A 25,855-nucleotide genomic window follows, 5' to 3' on the forward strand; every position below is an offset into this window, starting at 1 on the left:
TGGAATTCTCTCTAGCTATGGAAGTCCTACATGGCATCTTCTTCCAATATAAGGCTGTTTCATCTACATTGAAAATCTGTTGTGTAGTGTAGCTGGTTCTTCTGGATAACTTGCTGCAGCTTCTACATCAGCACTTGCTGTTTCTCCTTGCACTTTTATATTATGGTGATGGCTTCTCTCCTTAAACCTCATGAACCAACCTCTGCTAGCTCAAACTTTTCTTCTGCAGCTTCCTCACTGCTCTCAGCCTTCACAGAATTGAAGAGACTTAGGATCTTGCTCTGGATTAGGCTTTGGTTTAAGGGAATGTTGTGGCTGGTTTGAGCTTCTATCCAGACCACTAAAACTTTCTCCATACCAGCAATAAGGATGTTTCACGTTCTTATCCTTTGTGTGTTCTGTGGAGTAGCACTTTTAATTTATTTCAAGAACTTTTCCTTTGCATTCACAACTTGGGTAATTGTTTGGCACAAGAGGCCTAGCTTTTGGCCTATCCTGGCTTTTGACACACCTTCCTCACTAAACTAAATCATTTTTAGCTTTTGATTTAAAGTGAGAGTTGTGCGAATCTTCTTTTCACTTGAACACTTAGAGGTCATTATAGGGTTATTAATTGGCCTAATTTCAATACTGTTGTGTCTCATGGAATAGGGAGGCCTAAGGAGAGGGAGAGAGATGAGGAATGGCTGGTCAGTGGAGCAGTCAGAACACACACAACACTTATCGATTAAGTTTGCTGTTTAATGGGTGTGTTTTTTTTTTTTTTTGAGGAAGATTAGCCTTGAGCTAACTGCTGCCAATCCTCCTCTTTTTGTTGAGGAAGGCTGGCCCTGAACTGACATCCGTGCCCATCTTTCTCTACATTATATGTGGGACGCCTGCCACAGCATGGCTTGACAAGTGGTGCTGTGTTCGCACCCGGGATCTGAACTGGTGAACCCTGGACCGCAGGCTACGGAAGTGGAATGCGCAAACTTAACTGCTGCGTCACAGGGCCAGCGCTGTGGTTTATAAATTCTGATAAGGTGTGATTATTCATTTAAAACGTTTTCCGATTTTCCTTGTGATTTCTCTTTGACCTGTGGATATTAGATATGTGTTGCTTCATTTTCAAATATTGCGTATTTTCCTATGTGTTTTATTATTACTAATTTCGGATTTGATGTTGTTATGGTCAGAGAATATGATCTGTGTGATTTCAATCTTTGAATTTGTGGAAACCTTTTTTATGATCTGGCATATGATCTATCTTTGTGAATGTTTCACATGCACTTGAAAAGAATATGCTTTCTGTATTGTTGATGGTAGAGTTCTATAAATGTTGATTTTGTCAAATTAATTGATAGTGTTGTTCTAATCTTCTCTATTCTTATTAATTTCTTTTTCTGTTTTTCTACTCAGTTACTGAGAGAGGAATGTTGTAATCTCTAATCATAGTTTTTGGCTTGTCTATTTCTCTCTTCCAATTCTGTCATATGATGTAAAGCTATGTTATTAATTGGATATATCATTTGGAATTCTCATGTTTTCCAGATGAATTGACTTTTTTATCATGAAATTTCCCTCATTTCCTCTGGTAATCTTCCTGAAGCCAATATTGTTTGGCTTAATACTCTAGCTTTTAAAGCTTTAAAACCCCAGCTTTCTTATACTTAATGTTTTCATGGTATATCTTTTTCAGGTTTTTTAATTCCAATCTGATTGTATTTTTATTGTTAATGTAGAGTTCTTATAAATAGCATGTAGTTCAGTCTTCTTTTTTTTTCCCAGTCTCACCATCTTTGGGTGTCTGTAGATTTCATGTTGTTTGGCAGAAGTAAAGGTCTTTCACATTCTTCTACATTTTAAGCAAAAGTAGAACTCAAACTGTCAAACTCTTAACTTTTATTTACCTCTTAACTTAGAAATTATCTTCACATGACACGTCCACGACCCTCTCAGATGTAGTTAGGTCTCCGTTCTTCATGTTTCGATAGCACCCTGCAGCTCTCCCAACTGTAGCACTGTATCACATACCCTGCATTGTAATAGTCTGCTATACATACTAGATTGTAAACATTTTGACAAGGAACTGAATTTTGTTTATTCTTGTATCCCTGATACCTAATACATGCCCTGGCCCAGAGTATGTGCTGAATTTATAATAGTGGAATAAATAAATAGTTGGGTGAACGAATGAATGTTTTAAGAGAAATAAACTAACCATGTAATGTTCAGGATATATTTTTGTATCTGAAAGTGTGTGTGTTTGTAATTTTTTGAGATCAGAGGTAAGAGGAAGTATTAGAGAAGACATAAGAGAAGAGATAAAATAGGAATTAGGCCATGTAATATGAATAAAATATTCAGTCATAGATATAATAAGATGCATCAAACCATTCAAAATTTTCCCTTAGAATGCAGTGGGTTCTCAAGACCGTCCTAGGTTTCAGGAGGGTGGAAACCAAGTCTGCATTGTCTGTTGCTATATTCCTAGAGTCCAGGGCAGAGCCTGGGATGATGTGGGTTTTCTCTCTCCCTCTAACTCTATCTTTCAATCTACTTAACACACATATATGTGTATATATAAATAAGAATATATCTAATTTTTAAATGAATAAATATTAGAAATAGGAGACCTACAATCATCTTATATTATTCAGGAGAAAATTGAGTTTCATAGAGGTGAAATTGCTGGTCCAAGGCCACACAGCTAGTTAGCAGCAGGACGAGGACTTGTAGGTTCCTAAATCAGTATTTGTTCTACTTCCCACAACATGCCTCTTGTTGGCAGTTTTACAGATGGAATTCTGTCACTTTGATGTATTAATATTGACTTTGGATTTCACTTCTGATTTAGATGGAGTATCAAGAACTAGATTTATCCTCCCACTTGAAACAACCAAAAAACTGGATAAAATATGTGAAACAATGGCTTTCAAGGTCTGAGAATCAAAGAACAGTGATCCCTGAGAGATGGGAAACAAATGAGGTGAGCCTTAAAATTGCCTCAGTTTACTGTCTTGAGAGAGCTTCTAGTAATGGTGCAGAGGGCTGGAGGCACATGCAGAAAGATACCAAGAGCTGAGGAGACAGAGTTGTGAGTGGAGTGATTAAGGCATGCAAAGTTCACAGTACAGAGGCCTGAAGAGGCAAGAAATGCACAGAGCCACAGGGGGCTGCATTTGACTATTCAGCAGAGTACTGATCAACATGTGTGTGATAAAGCCAGCTGAGGTAAGGAAAGAACTATTCAAAAGGATTAGAAGGAAAATCATCAGGTATGCACAAAGGTACCAGGAAAAGTGCCATTCCTACCAGATTGGAAAACCTTACAATTCATGGGCATGAGTGGAGTACACAGAAGGATCACTTGACAGTGAGGAATAATTAGCTGCAGACTGAGTGCTCTTATAGTCTTGCCTAATAAATCCTAAAAGCAAGACCTAAAAGGATCAAATTGACTCCAGGTAACTAACTGTATCCCAGATGAAGCTCATGAAAATGTATAGCAATACAAAAATATGCAGCATTCAATGAGGTAAAATTTATACTGTCTGGTATCCAGTGGAAAGTTACCATGCATTCAAAGAGGCAGCAGAATGTAATCTATAAAAGGAGAAAAATCAGTTAATCAAAATCTACCCACAGTTGACACAGATGTTAGAATTAGCAGAGAATGACATTCAAACAGTTATTATAACTGTATACCATACATTCAAAAATTCAGTGAAGACATGGAAAATACAAAAAAGTATCAAATTCAACTTCTAGAAATAAAAATCACAAAGTGTATAATGAAAAATACACAGGATGGAAATAAGGACAGATTAGACATTGCAAAAGAAAAAATAAATGAACTTGACAGAGCAATAGAAACTATCCATAATGAAACAGAGTGAGGAAAAAGTGTAAAGATATGAATAGAGCATCAGTAAGCTATGAGACAACTTCACATTGCCTACTTATGTGTCATTGAAGTCTCTGAAGAAAAAAATGAGGCAAGATAGAAAAAATTTTGAAGAAATAGCCTAAAAAAAAATCCCCAAATTGATGAAAACTATAAATGAATCAATCCAAGAAGCTCAAAAAACTCTAAGCATGAGAAACAGGAAGACAACTACACAAAGGCAATCCCTGATCAAACTGCTCAAAACCAGTGATAATGAGAAAATCTTAAAAGCAGCCAGAGAAAATGAGACACGTTACACACAGAGGGACAAAGATAAGAAATGCAGCAGATTTCTCATCAGAAACAAGTCAAGTGAGAAGATAGCGGAGCAAGATCTTCACAGTAATGAAAGAAACAAACCCTGTCAACCTAGAATTCTACACTTAGAGAAAATATCTTTTAAAAATGTAAGTGAGATAATGACTTTTTAGACATATAAAAACTGAAAGAATTAATCACTAGCAGACTTGTTCTACAAGAAACATTAAAGGAAGCCCTTTGGGCAGGAGGTAAATGATTGATACTGGATGAAAATATACACAAAGGCATGAAGAGTATCAGACATGATCATGGTAACTATCTGGATAAATATAGATTGTTTTCTTATTGTTTGAATATCTTTAAAAGATAATGAATGGTTTGAACAAAAATTAAAATGATGTAGTATGGGGTTTATAATATGTCAAAACAAAATGTATGACAACAGTAGCACAAAAGCCTGGAGAGGAGAAATAGAAGTATACTATGCATGAAGTGGTACAAGATTATTTGAATGTAGACTGTGATAAGTATATACTATTAAGCTTAAAATAATTACTAAAAAAACTCTACAAAAACAGAACAAAAAATCAAAATTATAGCTAATAAAAAGTCAAGAATGCTGATTAAATGTAATTATAAAAAATAATCAGTTAGTCCAAAATAAGACAGAAAGAAAGGAAAAGGGTAAAAAGAAATAGATGGAACAAATAGGAAGATAATAAAATCAAATTTAACCATATTAATCATCACATTAAATATAAATGATTAAAATACACCAATTAAGGGACAGAGATTGTCATATTGGATCCAAAAGCAAGACTAAACTATATGTTGCTTACAAGAAATGTACTTTAAATGTCAAGACATAAATTGATGAATAGTAAAAGGCTGAGAAAAGATAATGCACAGAGGAAAAAGCTTAGAAAGATAGAAAATAGATCAATGGAACACAATATTGAGTCCAGAAATAGATTCCCACTTACATGGACAACTGATTTTCAAAAACTGTTCAAAAGCAATCCAGTGGAGAAAGAATAGTCTTTTAAACAAATACTGCCGGAACAATTGCATATCAAGGTGCAAAAGAAGAAACCTCAATTCATACATCATGCCATATACAAAAGTTAACTCAAAGTGCATCATTGATGTAAATGTACAAGTGAGAGCTATAAAACTTCTAAATAAAAATTTTTACAACCTTGAATTAAGTGAAAGTTTCTTATAATACCAAAAGCACAATCCATAATAGAAAAAAAATTGATATGTCGTACTTCATCAATTAGAAACATTTTTCTTTTTGCAAGACACTGTTAAGAGCATGAAAAGACAAGACACATACTGGGAAAAGATATTTGCAAATCATATATCTGATAAAGAATTTTCATCCTGGCTATGTAAAGTGCATTCAAAACTCAATAACGAGAAAACACTTGACCTAACAAAAAAAATAGGCTCAAGTTTTGAACAGATACTCCACCAAAGAAGACATATAGATGGTAAATAAACATGTGACGAAGATCATCAATGCTATTGGTACTTAGGGAAAAGCAAATTAAAACTACGATGAAATAACACTATGTACCCATTGGAATAGTTAAAATTAAAAAGACTGACCATATCAAGTGTTCACAAAGATGTGAAAGAACTGGACCTCTCATACTGCTGGTGGTGACATAAAATGTTTAACTAGTTTGGAAAACAGTTTGGCAGTTTCTAAAATGTTATACATAAACTATCATATGATTCAGTCCTTCCACTCAAGTGAAATGAAAGCATACATCCGTACACACATTTGTACATAAATATTCAGAACAGCTTTATTTGTGTTATTTGCATTACTTCTATGCACAACAACATGGATGAATCTCAAAATAATTATGTTGAGTGAGAGAAGCCAGCCTAAAAAAAGAGGACACAAAGTATGATTCCATTTATATAAAATTCTAGGTAATGCAAACTAATCTAGAGTGACAGCAGATCAGTGGTTGCCTGGAGTAGGGAATATTAGGAGGTGAGATTATAAGGTGCATAATGAGTCCACTGGGGGTAATGGGTATGTTTATTATTTTGATAGTGGTGATGGTTTCGCAGGAATATATATAACAAAATTTATCAAATTTTATTCTGTAAATATGTGTTGCTTATTGTATGTTAGTTATATCTCAATATAGCAGGTAAAGAAACTATCGATACTGTGTAACTTTCATGAGAAATTCATTATTTATCTCTCTGCTTAAGATGAGAGATATATGCTAGGCAAAACAGAAATTTAATCTTTTCTGGAAACAATTTTATCATTTAAATATCTACATGGAAATAAAGCTAAGTTATATAGCATAATTCCAGGCCCAAAGATGGAGAACAGAAAAATGTAAGTTCAAGAAGCTGAAACCTTGGCTCCCTCTGGCATTTTGTTAGTATGCGTAGTTGGAGCCATGTATTTGCATAATGTTAATGATGAACATAACTGTTGAGTTGAATTTTAAGTCTCAAAACTAAACTAGGAACTATGTGGAGCCCAATTATAAATGAATTGAATTGTAATTGTAAATTGCTGAATATAGTAATTATTGTGGCAGATGTACGATAATTATTTTCTAGCACTAAGACTTTTACTTTGTGATTTTTGCAGTACCTTCCAAAAGAGGAGAAGTAGCTTTGGATAGGCAGAATTGAGTTTGGAATCTGAAGGCTTTTTAGGATTTATTTTTCTGCAGCAAACCAGGGCTTGTGTGTTGGCAAGCAATGCTGCTGACAGAAGATTTTGGCTCCAGAATCACAGAGAATAGAGTGTGCGATAGTGAAAGAGCTAGATAATAAAACTGGGCAATGAAATGTGTGATTTTTGAGTAGGATGTAAATACACAAAGAACAATACTACTGATTTGCTGGTAATAGCTAGCTGACAAGTTACCATAACAATTGAGCAAAACTTTAAATGAAATTCTTTCAGTGTGTTCATAGTCTCACGATGTAAAAGATGAAGTAGTACCAAGAAGGGGGATTTGGGAGTTGGGCAAATTTGGGTTGGAATCCCAGGTTCACCACGTATCAGCTATAATTACTAGGAAGATGTGTGGTTTCCTTATCTATAAAATGGAAATAATACCTACCATTGTAAGGTAAGAGAGGTAGCAGAGATAATGGATGTGACACTTTCAACTCCTTCTCTACAGAGTTCAAGTAAGAATTAGAACTCTTCTCTATGAAGTGCCTAGTATAATGCTTCACACATAGCACAAAGTAGGTGCTCAACAAATGGTAGCTCATAGGCATTATTAAAGAAACTTGGGTAACGATCTGAACTAGGAGTCAGGGGACCTTGTCCTAGGTGCAGTTTTGTCACCAAATAGCTGTGTGCTCTCAAGCAAGTCTCTTGTCACTTCTTTTTGAGCTAAAGACCACTAATGCTCCATCTACCTTTGCAATTCTATACTTGCTTCCTTTTTCTGTTCTTTTTAATTATGATAAAGAAAACAATACAAGGAACAAAAATTCAAACAGTGAGTGGAGAAGGAAATGTTGATCCCTCTCATCCAGATCCTTAGCCACTACCAACTGTCTCTTATGTATTCTTCAAGAACACTATTTCTGCGTTTGTGTGTGTGTTTACTTTTACACAATAAGATACACATATTAATCTAGATATACTGTTCTATATCTTAACTGATTTTTTCCCAAGTACCAATTTATCTTGAAGATCTTTCCATGTCACTACTTGCACATCTGCTTCATTTTGGTTCATGTCAATGACATTAGCTGCATTATATTCCAAATAAGTAGAAGTAATATAGTTTAATTAGTCCTCTATTAATGGATATATAGGTTATTTTTCCTTTGTTTTTAAAAATGGTGCAGCAAACATTTATTCATGCACATTATTTCTTTGCCTATGCTTAAGTTTATGTGTAGGATGAATTTTCAGAAGTGGAATTGCTGGGTCAAAGGGTGTGTGTTGCAAAATTTTAATAATATTCTCAAATTGTTCTCCAAAGAGGATGAATCAATTTATATGGTCACTAACTATTTATTTGTAATTGTTTTCCCACATACTTACCAATACTGTGATAACTTGCTTTTTTGCAGAGTAAGTTTTTTGATAACACAATTCAGCTCATCCTCTATTTGGTCACATTTTTTTTCTTATAGAAATCACTCAATTTAACAAATATTTAATCTTATAAAACTTAATTGTGTGTGAAGTATGGTATGAGATGTTTGGAGAAGTCAAAATTCATCGGATACATTCTCTAACACAATTGAGAGAGGCAGATGTACTCTGGCCTCAGATTACCTTTCCCACATTGTCTATTTGTAACAACTTTTGTGATCACTTGGGATTGAAAGTAAGCAAATTTCATGAATATTTTAAGTAAGTACTGGTAGTGTAATGAATATGTTAAGTAGGCGTGAGAACACCCATGAATATATTAAGTGGGAGAATGATTAACATGGACTATACAGCCATAGCTTTGTACAAGCCTGTAACAGTGAAAAAATGCAGAAGGTAGCAAATGAGCATGTAGGAGAGAGAGGTTAGTGAGCTATGGCTGCACTGTCCATGCTAATCATTCACCTCTATCTCCTACACGCTCGTTTGCTACCTTCTGTGTTTTTCACTGTTACAGGCTTCTACAAAGGGATGTGAGTGGGGATTGATGACTTATCATGTCTCCTTTATGGCTCCTGCAGGTTAGTTGACTCACTACCCCAACCATCTACAACTAGATTAAAATACTTCTGCATCGCTATGGAAAAGAGATCCCCACTGGAAAACAACAACGTATAAATGAGCAGCCATGCACTATAATCAGGACAACACGCAAAACAGTAAACATAGATGCAGCTTCTGGAAGCAAGAAATACATGACAGGAGGAGCGGGGAGGGATGATGAGAATTAGTGGAGAGGAACCTACCGACAGCTGACTTCTATGCGAGAAAGACAACAGCAATAGCAAAGTACAAAAATGAAGACAAATAATGGCCACACTGAAGTTCCTACAGGCCTTGTGTTGGGTTTTTAATATTCATCTTTATTCATTTTAGGCTGAACGTACACATGAGGCGTTCTGTATCAGAGACACGTTCCTGATTAAATGCTACACAGTAAATAAGTGTGCTGGTGTCCTCTTTGCCCTCGTCCTGGCCCTTGAGATGAGAACCATGTCAACGTCTTAAGCAAGTAGCTGGACATAGGCAAGAGATGAAGAGAATGATTTTTCTCTGCACACAGAGGGGAAGGAGGCAGCTGTCTCCCATCTCTCCTGGAAGGGTTTCCTCCTGACTCTAGCCCTGTGGTATGCAAATAAAATCTCTCCAGGAGCTTGATAGTCCCTTGCCTCTATCTAGGCTTTTGTGACAAAGCAGTATCCCAAGGTGAGGGGCTCATTCCTCCTAGAAATGGAAATACCTAGGGACATAATGCTCCCTTCTCCAAACACCTTCTGAGTGAATCTAGCTCCCTATCTTGGGACTACCCACTTGACTTTCGGGAGAGAATAGAAGTTTTAAGGTACATATCTAGCCCTGATGGTATGTAGAAATATTTCTAGGAGTGAAGTAAGCTTTCCCTCTCTTTAGGGTATGTATGTTTTTGAATCTCAGGAGGCTAAAGCTTTGTACAGGATCACTGACACATTCTGGCCAGTTTTATTTCCCGACCCTTTGGGAAGGCTGTATCCTGGCATGCAGTGGCCACTGAACAATTATGTCATTCAAGTTGTCCCTGGTCTTTACTCGATGCATTGTCTTGCGGACGAGAAGGGATTGGGAGTCGTCATTTATCATAGTCATCATATGCCTTGGGAGTAAAGGAAGAGAGTTTTTAATTTTTTTAATTTGGAGGGATTTTAGCATGTTTTGTAGAGGAGCTGGTTCTGAAGCTGGTACTTAATAATGGGCAGGAATTGTCAAACAGAAAGAGGGGTTGGAGACCTTTCCACCTAGAGCAGTGCTTCTCAAAAATTTCCGGTAGACGACTCCTAAGGGCAAAAGGGAGTGACCACAAACCTGTGGGTGCTGCCGCTGCTGCCAATAGTGGTGGAGAGAATAGTTAGACTTATCATTTCCTTGAAGTTTCATTTGAATTTCACATTCAAATGCAAATAATAAAGTTTGACTCTCATATCTTTGTGATCAAAGCTAAGCAGTGTCCTGGTTTCTCCTCCTCTCTTACATCCTGGGGAAGAACAGTTTCTCAGTTTAGGAAACTGGGAAATAGATGGATCATCACAAGCAGAGCCCTGGAGGTGGGACTTTGCGGTGTCTGGGAGGGGGAAATTTTCCTCTTACCTCTTGAGTTCTTCTGACTGGACTAATAAAAAAATAACTCAAGGCAGATTAACAGGGGAAAAACCAATTTAGTTTCATACCCATGAGATCCTAAAAGTGATGCTCATGTTACCAAACCAAAGTGGGTTCTCTCCTGGCGAGTTAAATCAGACTCTGCAACAGAAGTAGTTGTCTCACAAAGTAAAGTATATTTGCAGCAAGTAGGAGACCATGAGGAATCATTTCCAGAGTCATGGCATCCCCAAACAAAGGGAAGCAGAGACCTTTCATTTTGGTTGGGGAATGAGTATTCAAAAGGGAGCGGTGGGTATTCGCTTGCGCAGGCTCAGTTGGAAAACATGCTTCCACACACACTGCAGGTGCTGGTAATAAGGCCTAAGCTCCTCCTGGAGAGATCTTAGCATTAAAGGCAAAGATCATAGGTGTAGCTCTGGGTGAGGCTTGGTAGGATTCAGGGCGGTTGGTTATTGCATCTCCTTAACATAAGAAAAGGAAAACAAACAATTTGGAAAAAACAGTTAAATGCTTCCAAACCCACCCTTGAGTTCCTTGGGGGTAGTCAGTGACACTCAGAGGGTGACTAAAAGGCTTGCAGCTTTATATCTTTTACATAAAAAAACAATAAATTTGTGAGGATTTGACAGGACAAAGAAACTGAGGTTTGAGTGCTTAATTAGTAAGGAATTGAAGCAGACTTTGAGCTTAGGGTAATAATTAGTAAAAATGTAACCAGGTTTGTTTATATAGGCATCTTGGCCCTGAATTGCCTAGCTCTGGTGATAAGGACATCTTTCTCTCTCCTCTGCAGGGAGGGTATGTTTCACACGGGAGATACAGTTTCTGCTTTTACATGGAACAAAGAGAGGGGAGGGTCAGAGTGCTCTTTCTGCACGGGCTGTTTTCTCAAGTAACTCTAATTCAAAACAATCAATATGCCATTGTGGAGGCTGTCCCAGTGGCCGAGTGGTTAGGTTCACACACTCTGCTTTGGTGGCCCAGGGTTTCACTGGTTCGGATCCTGGGCGTGGACATGGCACCGCTTGTCAGGCCATGGTGAGGTGGCGTCCCACACAGCACAACCAGAGGCACTCACAACTGGAATATACAACTATGTACTGGGAGGCATTGGGGAGAAGAAAAAGAAGAAGAAAAAAAAGAAGATTGGCAACAGGTGTTAGCTCAGGTGCCAATCTTAAAAAAAAAAAATGCCATTGTGGCATATTTTGGGGTGGCCTGCCTTGGGCCCCAACAAAGGGGAAGTTTGAAGAAATGTGAATTGGTTATTGAGGCTGGACAGTGTAGGGGGGCACATCTAGTTGGCAGTCATGTTGGAAAGATAGCAGACAAGGCAGCACACTGTGTAGGTCCTTGAGTGCCATGCTAAGAAATTAGAATTTTACTCTACAGGAATGAAAATCTATTTATGGTCTTGACAAGCAAAATGCTGAATCACTTCAATCTTGCAGAAGGGAGAGGATGACTTAGTGGAAAAGATTCCCTAGAAAGCTCTGAGGGTGAGAGAAACGTGGGCCTGAATTAGGATCTTGACCGTGGGGAGAGAAAAAGCAGGTGGAGATCTGTGTTGAGCTGGGAATATAACCCATATTGGATATGAGACATCAGGATGAAATGAGTAGAAGATAATTCCAATGCTTGTACCCAGAGCAACTGAGAGGCTAGTAAGTCTTCATCAGAAATGGGCAGCAGAGTAGGTTTAAAGAGATAAGGAGTTCTCTTCTGGATTTGTTAGAAGTGAGAAGGCGATAGAATATGCAGGTGGCTGCCTGTACCTGGAAAAGGACACCTGAACTCAGAGGATGGGTTGGTAATCTTCCACCAAAGAAACAGTCAAAGCCAATTGAGTTTATGTGCATGGATTCAGTAGATGGTTTCCGTTCTTGGTATGCGGAAATGATCACCACTAACATCAATTTCATGTGACCTTGTAAATCTTCTAATGGTGACTCCAAAATCACTATAGTGGATCAGAAATGGCTACTGGAGTTGACTTGTAGCCAAAAGAAAGTGTGTTAATTTGTCCCAGTCATTGTTAACTGTAGAAAGTTAATGAATGAAAGAAAGGAGGAGACTGCTAACATTGTCTGTATTTCTCAGGATGTTTCCCACTCACCAAGGACCCCAAATGGGGCACTAGCTCCTGCTCCTTCACATGCTGCCTTCGTTCTCAAGATGCACCATGTCCTCAAGTTACTTTGTTATTTAAGATTTGGAACCAGTGGAAGAAAGAGAAAATTGAGGAGCAAAAAACCTAATTTCTTGAAGACTCTTGACTTCCTTCCCTTGATAGGATATACTCCAAAGCAAGAGTATATTTCTCTTCCTATGTTTTGCTTCCCCCCACCTTCATGTTCAAGTTCAAATATACCAAGTAGTATTATTTTAAGATCAAATCAAATTATACTCAGGATACATTTTTATTTCTAAATTTACCAGGTAGACCTTATAATATCTTAAAGGTAAATGTAAAAAATTAGTATTCCCTCCCACCCCTCCCAGAATTTTTTTCAAGCTTCAAAATCTAGAAAATAAAATTTCTTTAGTAATAGTAAAAATACATATTAATTCTAAAGGAGTGTTGTATCTATTCTCACTGGGTCATAATTGCAAAAGTAATATATACTCATTGTAACAAAATCCAAGTTGACGTTTCATCTCCACAATCTCCCACTCTCCATCAACAAATACACTCTTTCTATGTTAAGACTATTCATAGGAGTTTGGTGTTTATCTCTTCAGACCTTTTATATTTGCATGAACATTTAATCATATATATATATACACACACACATATAGTACCATGTGTGTGTAGTCCTATATATATGTATATGTAATGTGTGTAGTACTATATATATATATGTATATATAGTCATATATAGTTTTAAAAAAAAGAAACATGGGTATCCCTCTATCTTCTTATTGCTTATGTATTATCCCATAGTGTAAATGTGCTATAATTTAACTGTCTCCTTTTTGGTAAAAATTTAGATTGTTGACAAGAAAGTCTGCGTTTAAAATAAGCATCAGCTACTGGGATGCTAGTCATGGTGCAAATTAAGTCAGCTGGTGAGTGAATAATGAATCCATTTCAAATTTCTATTTTGAAAGCCTTGCTTAAATTTGTTGTTTAAAATATTTGTTCACATGGTGATACTATTGATGACGAAGATGAGAGGAAATGGTCACTCTCAGATTCTGCAGGTAAGAGTGAAAATTAATGCATCCTTGCTGAGAAAGAATTTGGTGATATGTATCAAGAGTTTTAAAATGATTTGTCTCCTTCAATCTAGTACTTCCCTTTCTAGGAATTAATTTCAAAGTAATAATCAATGCTGTAGAAAAAGATTTATGGATGTGGATATTTAGTAGTCTTATTTATAATAGAAAAAACATGGAAAAAATGCTAATTAGTGATTAAATAAATTATGGCACATTAGTATGACTGAATTGTAGTTTACAGCCAAAATAACCATGTTTTCAAAGCTTTAGTTGCCTGAAAAATGCTTACAATATAAAGTCAAATGAAGAAAGCAGGTGTTATTGCTTGAAATGTCTTCTTTATATTTCTATATTTTTCAGTTTTCCGGAAGAAATATATTTTTTACCTAAAGAATAAACATTGCTACGATAATTTTTGCTGGAAGAGATAACATGTTTACGTACAAAATGTCTTTAGCTACTTCCTGTTGACAGAGCTGATGGAAGTTACTAGGGTATCTAGGGGTGTCTTCAAACGGGGAACATCGTTTCGTTTCAGTGTGTGAGGTGAGTTGGGATTGCATCTAGTGGATATGCTGCCTGGGGAAGGGAGCTCTCACAGTGAATAAGAGGATGAAGGACTCATTAGGGGGCTGTAGCACAGAAGATGATGTTTGCTGAGTTGGGGTTTCTGGTGTGTTTTGCAAATACCTCTCACCCCCTGACAGCATTCCTCCCACGACTGAGATAGAGAGAGGACAAAGCCCAAATCCACCACTTTGAAAATATTTTATAGATTTGTACTCAGGTGAAAGCATATTTGGGAAAATTGCTGTTCAAACCTCACAGTTTTGGGACTTCAAGGCAAATATGACAGAAGCTATTTTACTCTTTGAAGTTATGCAGTGAAAGAAGACAGAAGTCTCAGACTTCTAACAGTTTAGAAGTAGTGAGGGAGCCCAAAATCTTATGTTGGGGTTATTTTATTTGAAACATAAATTCTACCTGTTATCTATATCATAATTCTTGGTACTTTAAATGTTTTTTAACTTAAAAATGGAGAAAATTCTGATCTGTAGTTCAAATAAAGCTGCCTTTGTTCCACGCAATTAAGCCACCCCCCATTACTTGACGGCAGCATTCTCACATATCGGTGTTACCTTTCAAGGCTCTTAAAAAGGCCTGCAAGTTGAATAAGCAAACCCAAAGTGTAAGATTGATGACTAGTAGACTGGTTTCCCAGTCTCCAACTATTCATGGAGTGGTCTTAGGTGTCCTAACCTCCTCCCCTTCCCTCTTTCTCTTTCTCTTCTTTTCCTCCTCTTCCTTTTTAAAAATTGCTCCTTCCTCATCCAAAGTATGTGATTTTAGTGGAGGCTGAAAATCATAGCACCTCAGTCTTGGGGTACAGGAATAAGAATCCTTTCTGAGTGTCTTGTGAATGGGAGGTGGCCAGGAAGCTTTCTTGCTTTCTGGCCACTAGCTGGAAGGAGATAAGCCTAGAGTTGCTTATGGCTATATTCACAGGCTTGTAGAAAAAGCCCTATATGTAACAGGGAAGAATAAACCAAAACAGTGAAAGCAGACACATACACACACGCATACGGAGGGAGAGAGAAGCTTGCCACCCTCTTCCTTTCTGTCCTATTACTTTTCCTTTCTGCATATGCTAATTTGGGCTGGATTTCTATCACTTGCAATCAGAGTTCTGACTGTTTCAGTGACCACACTGGATTAGCAGGCAGAACAGATTCAGTGGTAGGTATATTGGAGTTGTCATTGGACACACTAACTTTCCTTACTTTTTATTTTACTCCAAAATAAATATGAGCATTTAAGGAGGGAAGCAGTAGGCACTTTGCAAAAGAAATGCCAAACTTCAGTTTCTTTGAAACCCTTTAGCTTTGGGGAAGAACTGGAGATGATTAGAACAGGGAGTTTGACTTATAAATAAGAAATGAGAAGGGAGCAGCGATACCCTTCTACAGCACAGAAGCTGTGCCTTGAAAAGGAATAAAAGGAATTAATTTAGGATCCTAGGCATCCCACTTTTCATCTGCTCTCAGAAACGGAAATGTGATTGAATACATTATATAGCTGTAATACAGAAGTTGCCCTTTTCAGATTTTAAGAAAGATAAGTCTGTGGATAAATTTCTTGCCTTTTAGTTCAGATAAAGAAAATCCTCCTTCCGTTTTATATTTTTCATGTCAGGGAGGGTCCATGGACACTATGGGATACCACTTTCCTTCTCTCTGCAAACCATCAGTCAAATTTTTTCATCTTTCCTACCACCATGAGAGTGTCACTATCCAAATAGACTATCATCACTTTGGTATCATTTAGATAGATTTCTAGATTTTAACAACACATTGAACATATTTAAGATTAATATGTCCCACATCAAAATCTAAGTGCTATCAGTTTTAAAAGTCAATAATTTGTAGACAATCAAGGCAAAGTGATGGCCCTATGGGTACACAGTAGAATTCTGAATTTCTGGAATGATCAGCTTCTCAGTTTCTAGTCTGCGAGCTCAGTCTAGTTTTCCTCTAATTAATGTATAAGTAGTATTTTAACAATTGACTCATCACCTGGAGATGTAGCAAGTGTTGCCTCCATGTGTACCTAGTGTAGAATATTTGCGGTGCGGTATTTATTGACTGAGTGGGTTTTCCAGATTTTACAGAGAGAAGCGCAGGTAAGGTATTATTTTAGAGCAAAGACATCTATAATCTTACCCTCATTCCTTAATTTATTCACTGTCCTTCTTCTTGCTGGGAAGTAGATTGGTGAAAAATTAAAATGATGATGGGTTAAATTGTTCGTATTTTTTTTCCTAAGGTTTTTTTTCCCTAGTATGGATACTTCCTAAATGATTGCACAGAGAGAAAGGCTTTATGTAATCCAACAGTGTCAATTAGGCATCGGCAACCTTTCAAAGCTGTGACTAGCTCTTCTGCCCCCAGTGTCTGTCAATGATTGGTGTTGGCAGAGAGATTTGCCCTGAAAAGATGGTGGTGGGTAAGGAGTACTTCCTCCTATCACACTCCTGAGATGAGGGAACAGTAGCTGTATGTGACCTCCCAGGAAGCAAAATGGTGTTTAGAACAAATACTCTCTCAGCACTGGAAGGGGACAGTGGGAGGGGCCAGGGGCACTGTGGAGCCACTTGGTCTGTGCCTCTCTGCAGGCAAAGCAGCTGGGCTTTGTGGGCCCTGTCAAGCCTCCTTTGGCTGACTTTGACCTAGACCAACGATACTCTCAGATTTTTAAAACAGCTTTATTGAGGTGTAATTGATATATGATGAGCTACGTGTAATGTGTACCATTGGGTAAGTTTTGACCTAAGCGTATAGCTGTGAAGCCATCACCACAATCAAGACAATAAACAAAAACATAACTCCTAGAAGTGTCCTCATGCAGCTGTGTCATTCCTCTCACCAGCTCTTCCCTGTCTCCTCCACCTCCGTCCCTAGCCAGCCACTGATCTACTTTCTGTCCCTATCTGATTAGTTTTCATTTAACAGAATTTTTTATAAATGGAATCATACAGTATGTAGTTTTTTTTTGGTCTTTCTTTCACTTAGCATGATTATTTTGAGATTCATCCATTTTTAGCAAGTATCATCAATCGTTCATTCCTTTTGATTGCTGGTTAGTATTCCATTGTATGTATACACCATAGTTTGTGTATCCATTCACCTGTTGAAGGACATTTGGGTTGTTTCTAGTTTTTGGCTATTATGGATAAAGCTGCTGTGGACATTTGGATAGAAACCCTTGTATGGACTTAGGATTTCATTTCTCCTGGGTAAACACCTAGGACTGGAATGATAGGTAATATGGTGGGTCAAATTTAACTTTTTAAGAAACTGCCAAATTGTTTTCCCATTTTACATTCCCACCAGCAGGGAATGAGAATTCTAGTTCCTCCACATCCTTCCCAACTCTTAGGATGATCTTTGTAATTTAAGCATTCTAATAGATGTGAAGTGGTATCTCATTGTAGTTTTAATTGCATTTCTCTAAATCTCTGACTATAATTATGGCTTTATTTCTCCTTTCAGTTCTCTTTGTTTTTGCTTCATATGTTTTGAAGCTCTGTTTTTGCATGCATGAATGTCTAGGATTGTGATGTCCTCTTAATTAATTACCCTGTTTATCATTATAAAATGACCTTTATTCTTAATAATATTCTTTATTCTGAAATCTCCTTTGTCTGATAATAATATAGCCACTTTGTCTTTCCTTTGAATAGTGTTAGTATGGTATATCATTTTCCATTTCTGTCAGTGTCCTTATTAAAGTGTGTTTCTTTTCTTTTTCTTCTTTTTATTTGTGAGGACGTTTCACCCTAAGCTAACATCCGTTACCAATCCTCCTCTTTTTCGTGCTTGAGGAAGATTAGCCCTGAGCTAACATCTGTGCCAATCTCCCTCTACTTTGTATGTGAGATGCATCCACAGCATGGCTGAGTGGAGTAGGTCTGGGCCGGGGATCCAAACCTATGAACCCAGGCTGCCAAAGTGGGACGTATGGAACTTTAACCACTCAGCCATGGGGCTGGCCCCTAAAGTGTGTTTCTTTTGACAGCACATAGCTAGACCTGGCTTTTTTAACCAATCTGATCGTATCTGCCTTTTAATTGAGGTATTTAGGCCATATATGTTTAATGTAAGAACTTATATGTTAGGTATAAATCTATCTTTTTGTTCTTTGTTGTCTCATCTATTTTGTTTTACTTTTTCTTCTTTTCATATCTTCTTTTGGATTAATTGAATATAATTCCACTTCATGTCTTTTGTTAGGTTGTTAGCTATAACTCTTTGTTTTATTAATATAGTGGTTGCTTTAGGATTTATAGCATACATCCTTAATTTATTACGTCCTTGAAGTAATGTACCATTTTAGATATGGTGAAGAATGTTAGCAACAATATACTCCTAATTTTCCTCTCTTGACATTCGTGTGATTTTTTTTTTGAGGAAGATCCACCCTGAGCTGACATCCACCACCAATCCTCTTTTTGCTGAGAAAGATTGGCCATGAGCTAACATCCATGCCCATCTTACTCTATTTTATATGTGGGACGCCTACCACAGCATGGCTTGATGAGCAGTGCATATGTCCACACAGGATCCAAAACGGTGAACCCTGGGCTGCCAAAGCAGAGCGTGTGAACTTAACTGCTATCAGGCTGGCATCTGATCTTTGTGCTATTTTATCATACATTTCACTTTTATTATATATTATAAACACCATATTTCATTGTTACTACTTTTGTTTACACAAGGAGTTGGCAAACCTTTTTATCAAGAGCCATATAGTCAATATTTTAGGCTTTGTGTGCCATATGGTCTCTGTTGCAACAATTCGCCTTTACCATTGTAGCTCAAAGCAGCCATAGATGAATGAGCATGACTGTGTTCCACTAGTACTTTATTTAAAAAATAGTCAGCAAGAAGAATTTGATCTGTCTTAGTTCACTTCGGGCTGCTATAATGAAATACCACAGACTGGGTAGCAGAAACAACAGAAATTTATTTCTCACAATTTTGGAGGCTGGAAGTCTGAGATCAGGGTGCCAGCATGGTCAGGTGAAGGCCCTCTTCCAGATTGCAGACTTCTTCTTGTATCCTCACATGGCAGAAAGGGCTAGGGATCTTTCTGGAGCCTGTTTTATAAGGTACTAATTCTATTCATGAGGGTTCCGCCCTCATGACATAAGCACCTCCTAAAGGTCCCACCTGGTAATACTGTCGCCTTTGGGCATTTGGATTTCAAAATTTGAATTTTTGGGGGATACAAACATTCAGACCATAGCACGGTCTGTGGGCTGTAATTTGCTGATCCCTTGTTTAAATAGTCAATTATCCTTTTAAAGATATTACCATGTCTGGTGTTCTTCATTCCTTTATGTAGATTCATATTTTCCTCTGGTATTGTTTTCCTTCTGCCTTCCTTTAACATTTCTTGCAGTGTAGATGTGCTGGTTTTGAATTCTTTCAGCTTTTGTATGTCTGAGATATTTCCAATTTTATATTTATTTGTAAAGGATTTTTCTTGGGTATAGAAGTCTAAGTTAACAGTTATTTTCCTTTGTCTTTCAAAAGTGTTGCTTCACTCTTTTCTCACTTGTGTTGTTTCTAACTGTCATTCTCATCTTTATTTCTGTTTACATGTAACTTGTATTTTTTTCTCTGTCTGCTTTTAAGGTTTTTCTTTTTGATCATTGGTTTTGAGCAATTTGATTATGATATGCCTTGGTATAGTTTTCTTCATGTTTCTTGTATTTAGGATTCATTGAGCTTCTCGGCTCTATAGATCTGTAGTTTTCATCAAATATGGAAAACCTTTGGCCATTATTCTTCAAATATCCCCTCCCTGCCCCTGAACATTTCAGGGATCCACTTATTTTCATATTAGGACTCTTGAAGCTCTCCTTCTCTTCCTCCCCCCTTTTCTTCCTCCACCTCCTCCTCCACTTCCTCCTTCAACACATTGTTTTTCTGTGATTCATTTTGGAGACTTTCTGTTACTATGTCTTCAAGTTCACTAGTATTCTCTTCTGCAGTGTCTAATTGGCCATTTATCCCAACTAGTGTATTTTCATTTCATACACTTTAGTTTTTTTAAAGATTTTATTTTTTCCTTTTTCTCCCCAAAGCCCCCCGGTACATAATTGTGTATTCTTCGCTGTGGGTTTCATACACTTTAGTTTTAATTTTAGAAGTACAATTTGGAACTTTAAAAGATATCTCCATGTCTCTACTTTTCTTTTTTTTTTCTTTTTTTTTTTCCTTTTTCTTCCCAAAGCCCCCCAGTAATAGTTGTATATTCTTCATTGTGGGTCCTTCTAGTTGTGGCATGTGAGATGCTGCCTCAGTGTGGCTTGATGAGCAGTGCCATGTCCGCGCCCAGGATTCGAACCAATGAAACACTGGGCCGCCTGGAGCGGAGCGCGCAAACTTAACCACTCGGCCACGGGGCCAGCCCCTCTACTTAACTTTTTAAGGTAGGGACTACAGTTATAATATCTGTTTTAATTTCCTTTCTGCTAACCTCCATATTTATGTCAGTTCTGGATGTGTTTTGGTTGAGTGATTTTTCTCCTCATTTTGGGTTGTATTTTCCTGCTTCCTTGCATGTGTGACTGGATGCCAGATGCGGATTTTCACATTGTTGGGTGCTGGATATCTTTGTATTCCTATAAATTTTCTTGAGCTTTGTTCTGGATGTGGTTAGGTTATTTGGAAATAGTTTGATCCTTTTAAGCTTTACTTTTGAGATTTATTAGGTGGGTCTGAAGTAGTACTTAGTCTAGAGATCACTATTTCCCACTACCAAAGTGAGACTTTTCTGTGTATTCTACCTAATCCCCCATGATTTCTGAAGTTTTCCAATCTGTCTACATGAGGTTGGGCACTGTTCCTTCTAATCCCTTTGAGTGGTTCTTTCCCCATGCTGAGGTGGTTTCCTCACATGTATGTTGTCAGTGTCACAATCCAATGTACACATCAGGATAGATGCGGAGAGGGCTGATGGCCACTCTGAGTTTATTATAACCAGCATTTCAATATATACATAGCTTACAGCTGTTAAACATACACAGGTGTTCTGGATGAAATAATTAGCGAATGCCAAGAATTCTTAGTGATTTCTTAAGGAGCCCTCCCTCAGCGTCTGTTTTGATATTATCATGTTATTGCTGTGCTTGTATATTTTATCCCAGAGCATGCAAGGCCTCCTAGGCAATGGCCCCTCCTGCTCCGGATATCGTGTCTCCATCTGTGCCCCCGGGCGGCCGATGCCTGTCTTAGGTTGCCTCCCCCTGGAGGTCTTACCCGTCATTGGCTAACCAGCCTTCTCACCTCTGGGTCACAGTTTGTTGGCAAGCTTTTTCCAGTGATTATTAACCCTTCCTGTGTGAGGGGCGGCTACACATGTGTTGATCAGTACTTAGCTAAGTAATCTAGAAAAAATCTTTTCAGATCTCCAGAGTTCTCTCTCTGTACTGTTCTCTCTTCTCCAGTAGTCTGTTATGCAATCACCTTGGTCCCTCTGGATTTTCAGCTTCATTTCCTCATTAGGAAGTTCAGTGGGCTTTGCCTGGTTTCCTTCTCCATGTGTTGAACTCTCTTAAGAGAGTGGAGCAATTGTAGCCTTTACCGCATTTATTTCCCATGTCTCATGAACTACTGTCCTTCTTTGACTGATTTCCAGTGTTTTTAAAACCATTGTTTTCTGTAGTTTGTCCACTTTTTGGTTTTTTTTTCAGAGAGGAAGGTAAATTGGTCCCTTTCTAGACTTTCAGTGACGTGTGTTCCAGAGTACCAATCATCCAAGGCAGTAGGTATCCTACAGTGTAGTGGTTAAGATTTTAAGTGTCTTAAGGGCATTTAGTAAATAAGTTTCTCTTCTTTGCTCATATTTGGAATAAATTAGGAGATAGTTGTGGAGTTGGAGAAATGGAAACTATGAGATCAGCTCCTTTATAATGGAATAAAGTTGGAGAAAGTAGCTAAGGTTTGCAGTCAGCTCACTAACATTTCACCTTGATTTAGACAGACTTACCTACTTAGCCACAGGTAGCCTGAACAAGCACAAGCCAACCCCAGGGGCCAACCCACATAAACCTGTAGCCTGAAGGGTCAATGAAAGCTTCCCTAAGGCAGGTGGGGAAATGCCGTAAGGAAAGAAAGACGGGGCTGTGTGGAGCTCCAGCTCCCAAACTCTACAGATAAGCAACTGCTCCTCTCCTGAGGAGACCCAGTGTAGACTTTGAAAGAGGCTTTGAATGTCACTATAGGGAAGGTCCCTACCTGTGAAAATGGGAGAGTTAGAGATGAATGGTCTCAAAGAGAGTGGGCTCAGCAGTAGATGGCTCTTGGCTCTCCCAAGTGATCTTGGACAAATTAAACTTTAGCCTTATTTCTTCCTCTTTGAAGCTGTGTCATAACCTTCAATGAATTTATGTAGTGTGTGCTCCCTCAACCCCTGCACCGTTTCTCTCCCTCTCTTTGTTTCTCTCTGTCTTTTTGTTGTGATACTCTCAGCTTGTAAGGCATGTGAGATTGTGGGTAGCCTCATTTCTTCCCATTATACAGAATCATAACCAGTCCCATAATTGTATAAATGGGAATTGCAGTGATAAGAAGGTGCTTCTCCTTCCTAGAGAAGCAGTCCTGTCCTATCTTAACAGTGAGGTTCTCAAAGCTGTTCAATTCAGAAACACACACAGGGACATCATCAATGCAAGGTTTGGACTCAGATCTGCTCCAACAATGCCATTTCCTAGAGCATTCCCCCTGCATCAGTGCAGTAGTTACTAAGGTGTTTGGTAAACACACTGCCAGGTTGGGATCCTATAGCTCCATCGTGCCCCCTTTGCTGTCTATCGTCTGTCTGTTGTCAATTCCAGATCCTGGGAGGATGAAGCACACATTCCTCCTGCCAGTGCTTGGTAATCCAATCTAAGCAGAGGGCTTTAAAAAGCTCAATAACAATAAACCCCCATTCATTTCATCTCAGTTAATTAGGACTCAGCCAGCAGGCTGACAAGGGCTAGGCTGAAATTTACCTTTGCTTTGAAAAGGCTTTCTTCATATACAGTGAAAATTAATTGGGTAAACAGAACATCAGATGAATGATGGGGGAAAAACCAGAAAGAGAAAGAGGCATTTAATTGCTCTCATGATAAAAACAGCCTTTACAAACAAATAAGAGCTATCTTATAGCAGTGGAAAGAGGGGAAGGGGCTGGATGTTCAGAGCCCCGAGGACTTGTCCTTGCTCTTTGATAACAACCGTGTCACTTAGGTGTGCTGCTTACCATCCCTGGGCCTTGATGGTTCCTCTATAAAATCAGAAGTTCTCAGTGGCCTTTTATGACTTACTACAATGATAGCAATTGATGTGCTCAATTTAAGATAAAACCTAGGTCTTCATTAAGCCAGGCAACCCAACCCAAGCCTTGTAGCAGGAAGGACTATTCCCTGCTAAGACATCTAGATAACTCACCATGACCCCAGAATGCCAGTCTCTCCAGTTCCAATCTGTTCTCACTTTTGTCAGTGATCTTTCCAACAGTCCATTCTCACCCTGTTTCTTCCCTTTTAGTGGCTCTCAGGCCCATAGGATAAAGCCCAAACTCTCTGGCAATGCACTTAAGAGCTTCCACAAAATCTCTTGCCTTGGCTTTTTTTCGTTCTCTACGTAGGCCTTGGGTGCCAGCCTGCTGGATGATGTACAGTTTCAAGAATGCCCTCCACTCCTTCAGACTCAGTGTGTTTGCGTATGCTGCTCCTGTTTTGCCTGGGAACTGTGACAAATCTTCCAAATATTAGCTCAAGCAACTGCTCCTCCATAAATTCTCCCCCCAGCCCCTGGACAGAGTTTGTGGCTTCCTCATCAGTGCTGTCCTTGGGTATAGTCACGAGGTATCCTGTTTGCCTAGCCCTGTGATGCCTCCTTTGCTGTCTGTTTCCTTTTTTGAATCCTTTTATGAAGTACAGCATGGGGATACAAAAGGATGGATGGATGAATGAAAACAGCATCCATCCATATTGCACAGATGAATGAAAACAGCATTTAAAAGTAATAAAGAGGCCATTAGATAGCTATGTCATAATTTTGAAATTTCCTTATTTGAGATCGGCTTTCTCCTGATAATGTGAATTAGTGAAGGGTATGACATCTCTGAGGATTCTCTAAGAACCATTAGTCAGGAATATTCTGCCTTGAAAATTGCATTTAAGATGGAGAAAGGATTTAGTTAGTGAACTGAGACTAGATGTTAAAGAAAAGCCATTTGGAAAATGTCACAGGCAATTTTTAACAGTACTTTTGTCAGTCCACAATAGTGGAGCTTAGTTTATTTGATGTTAAGCAGAGGCATAGCTACGTTTCTGCATGCCCATTAGGAATTGTCATTGTAAGTGTTCTAGAAATGGGTGGGCTTCCCAGGGTCTGTAAATTTTTGGCTCCTGTAGGTGAGGTGTTCAGGTAGAGGCTGAAGGCCATCTGATGTGGTTGTTGAAAAGGGAATTCATGCATTGAGTGGGAGTTCTTTCAACTCAAAGATTTTTTGTTTTGATACTATGAGTTTCTAGATTTATAGGCGGGTGAGGCTCAGAAAAGTGCTCCATATTTATTGAATGAATTCAGCTTTCTCATTCACGGTGTTACTGTGCCAGGTTCGTTTTTGCCCATTGCCTGGAAAGCCAAATGTGAAGATGATGAGATTGCAGTAGAGAGAGAGTTTAATCACAAAGTAGCCATGTGAGGAAGCGAGAGCTTGAGTCTTAAATCTGCTTCCCTGAAAATAGGGACTCAGGGATACTTATGGGATAGGGGGGCAAGGTGATCTGAAGTATGGAGATAGGTGATTGGAGGTGAGGAGAGGTGAGGTAACTGATCTGTGCAAGTGTAGTCAGATTCCATGCCTCTTTGTAAGATGCATGCTCACAAAATCGCAGTGTGAGCATGACCTGAGGGTGGAGTTTTTAGCCTCTCGATGTCAAAATGTTGCCTATCGGATGTCAGCATGGGCCCAGTTGATGAGTTGGTGGTCTCAATCAGCTTGGAGTGGACAAAGGAGTTCTAATTCCTGAGGAACAGCTCACACACCCATTACCATCGTGACCCAGGCTCCAGGGAGATGTTATCTATAGGAACCTAGTGGGAGTCAGACAGCATATTGCCTAAACTGCACAGTTAATGGGTGGGTTAAACAGCTAAAAGCTATAATCAATAATTACAAAAAGGAAAAAAACCTTTAGTTCCTAGCTACTTAATCATTAATGGCTAACTGCTTGCTGGTTTCAATCCCTCCCATTCTTTGGTGTTCCTCATTCTTGAGGGATTTGGGGTGATGACTGATCTAGCTACTTCCTGCTCAATTAGGGCCTAGATCTGGGTTAGAGGAATGAAACTGTTTAGCACTCATTTGGAAATATTCTCTTGTTCCCAGCTTCATATTGACATTTTGTGTTATTAGAATTTTATACCTTGCTCAACAGTTTTGGAACAACACCTAAAGGCACATTTTATAATCAAGTATCCAACCAGAAGGATAAGAAGTATAGACAACCTAAACTTTAGCAGTCCCTCAATAATAGACTTAATCCAGTGGGGCCTCCATCTGATCTCCAG

The sequence above is a fragment of the Equus quagga genome, chromosome 14 (genome assembly GCF_021613505.1).
Source record: "Equus quagga isolate Etosha38 chromosome 14, UCLA_HA_Equagga_1.0, whole genome shotgun sequence".
In the NCBI taxonomy this organism is placed as follows: Eukaryota; Metazoa; Chordata; class Mammalia; order Perissodactyla; family Equidae; genus Equus; species Equus quagga.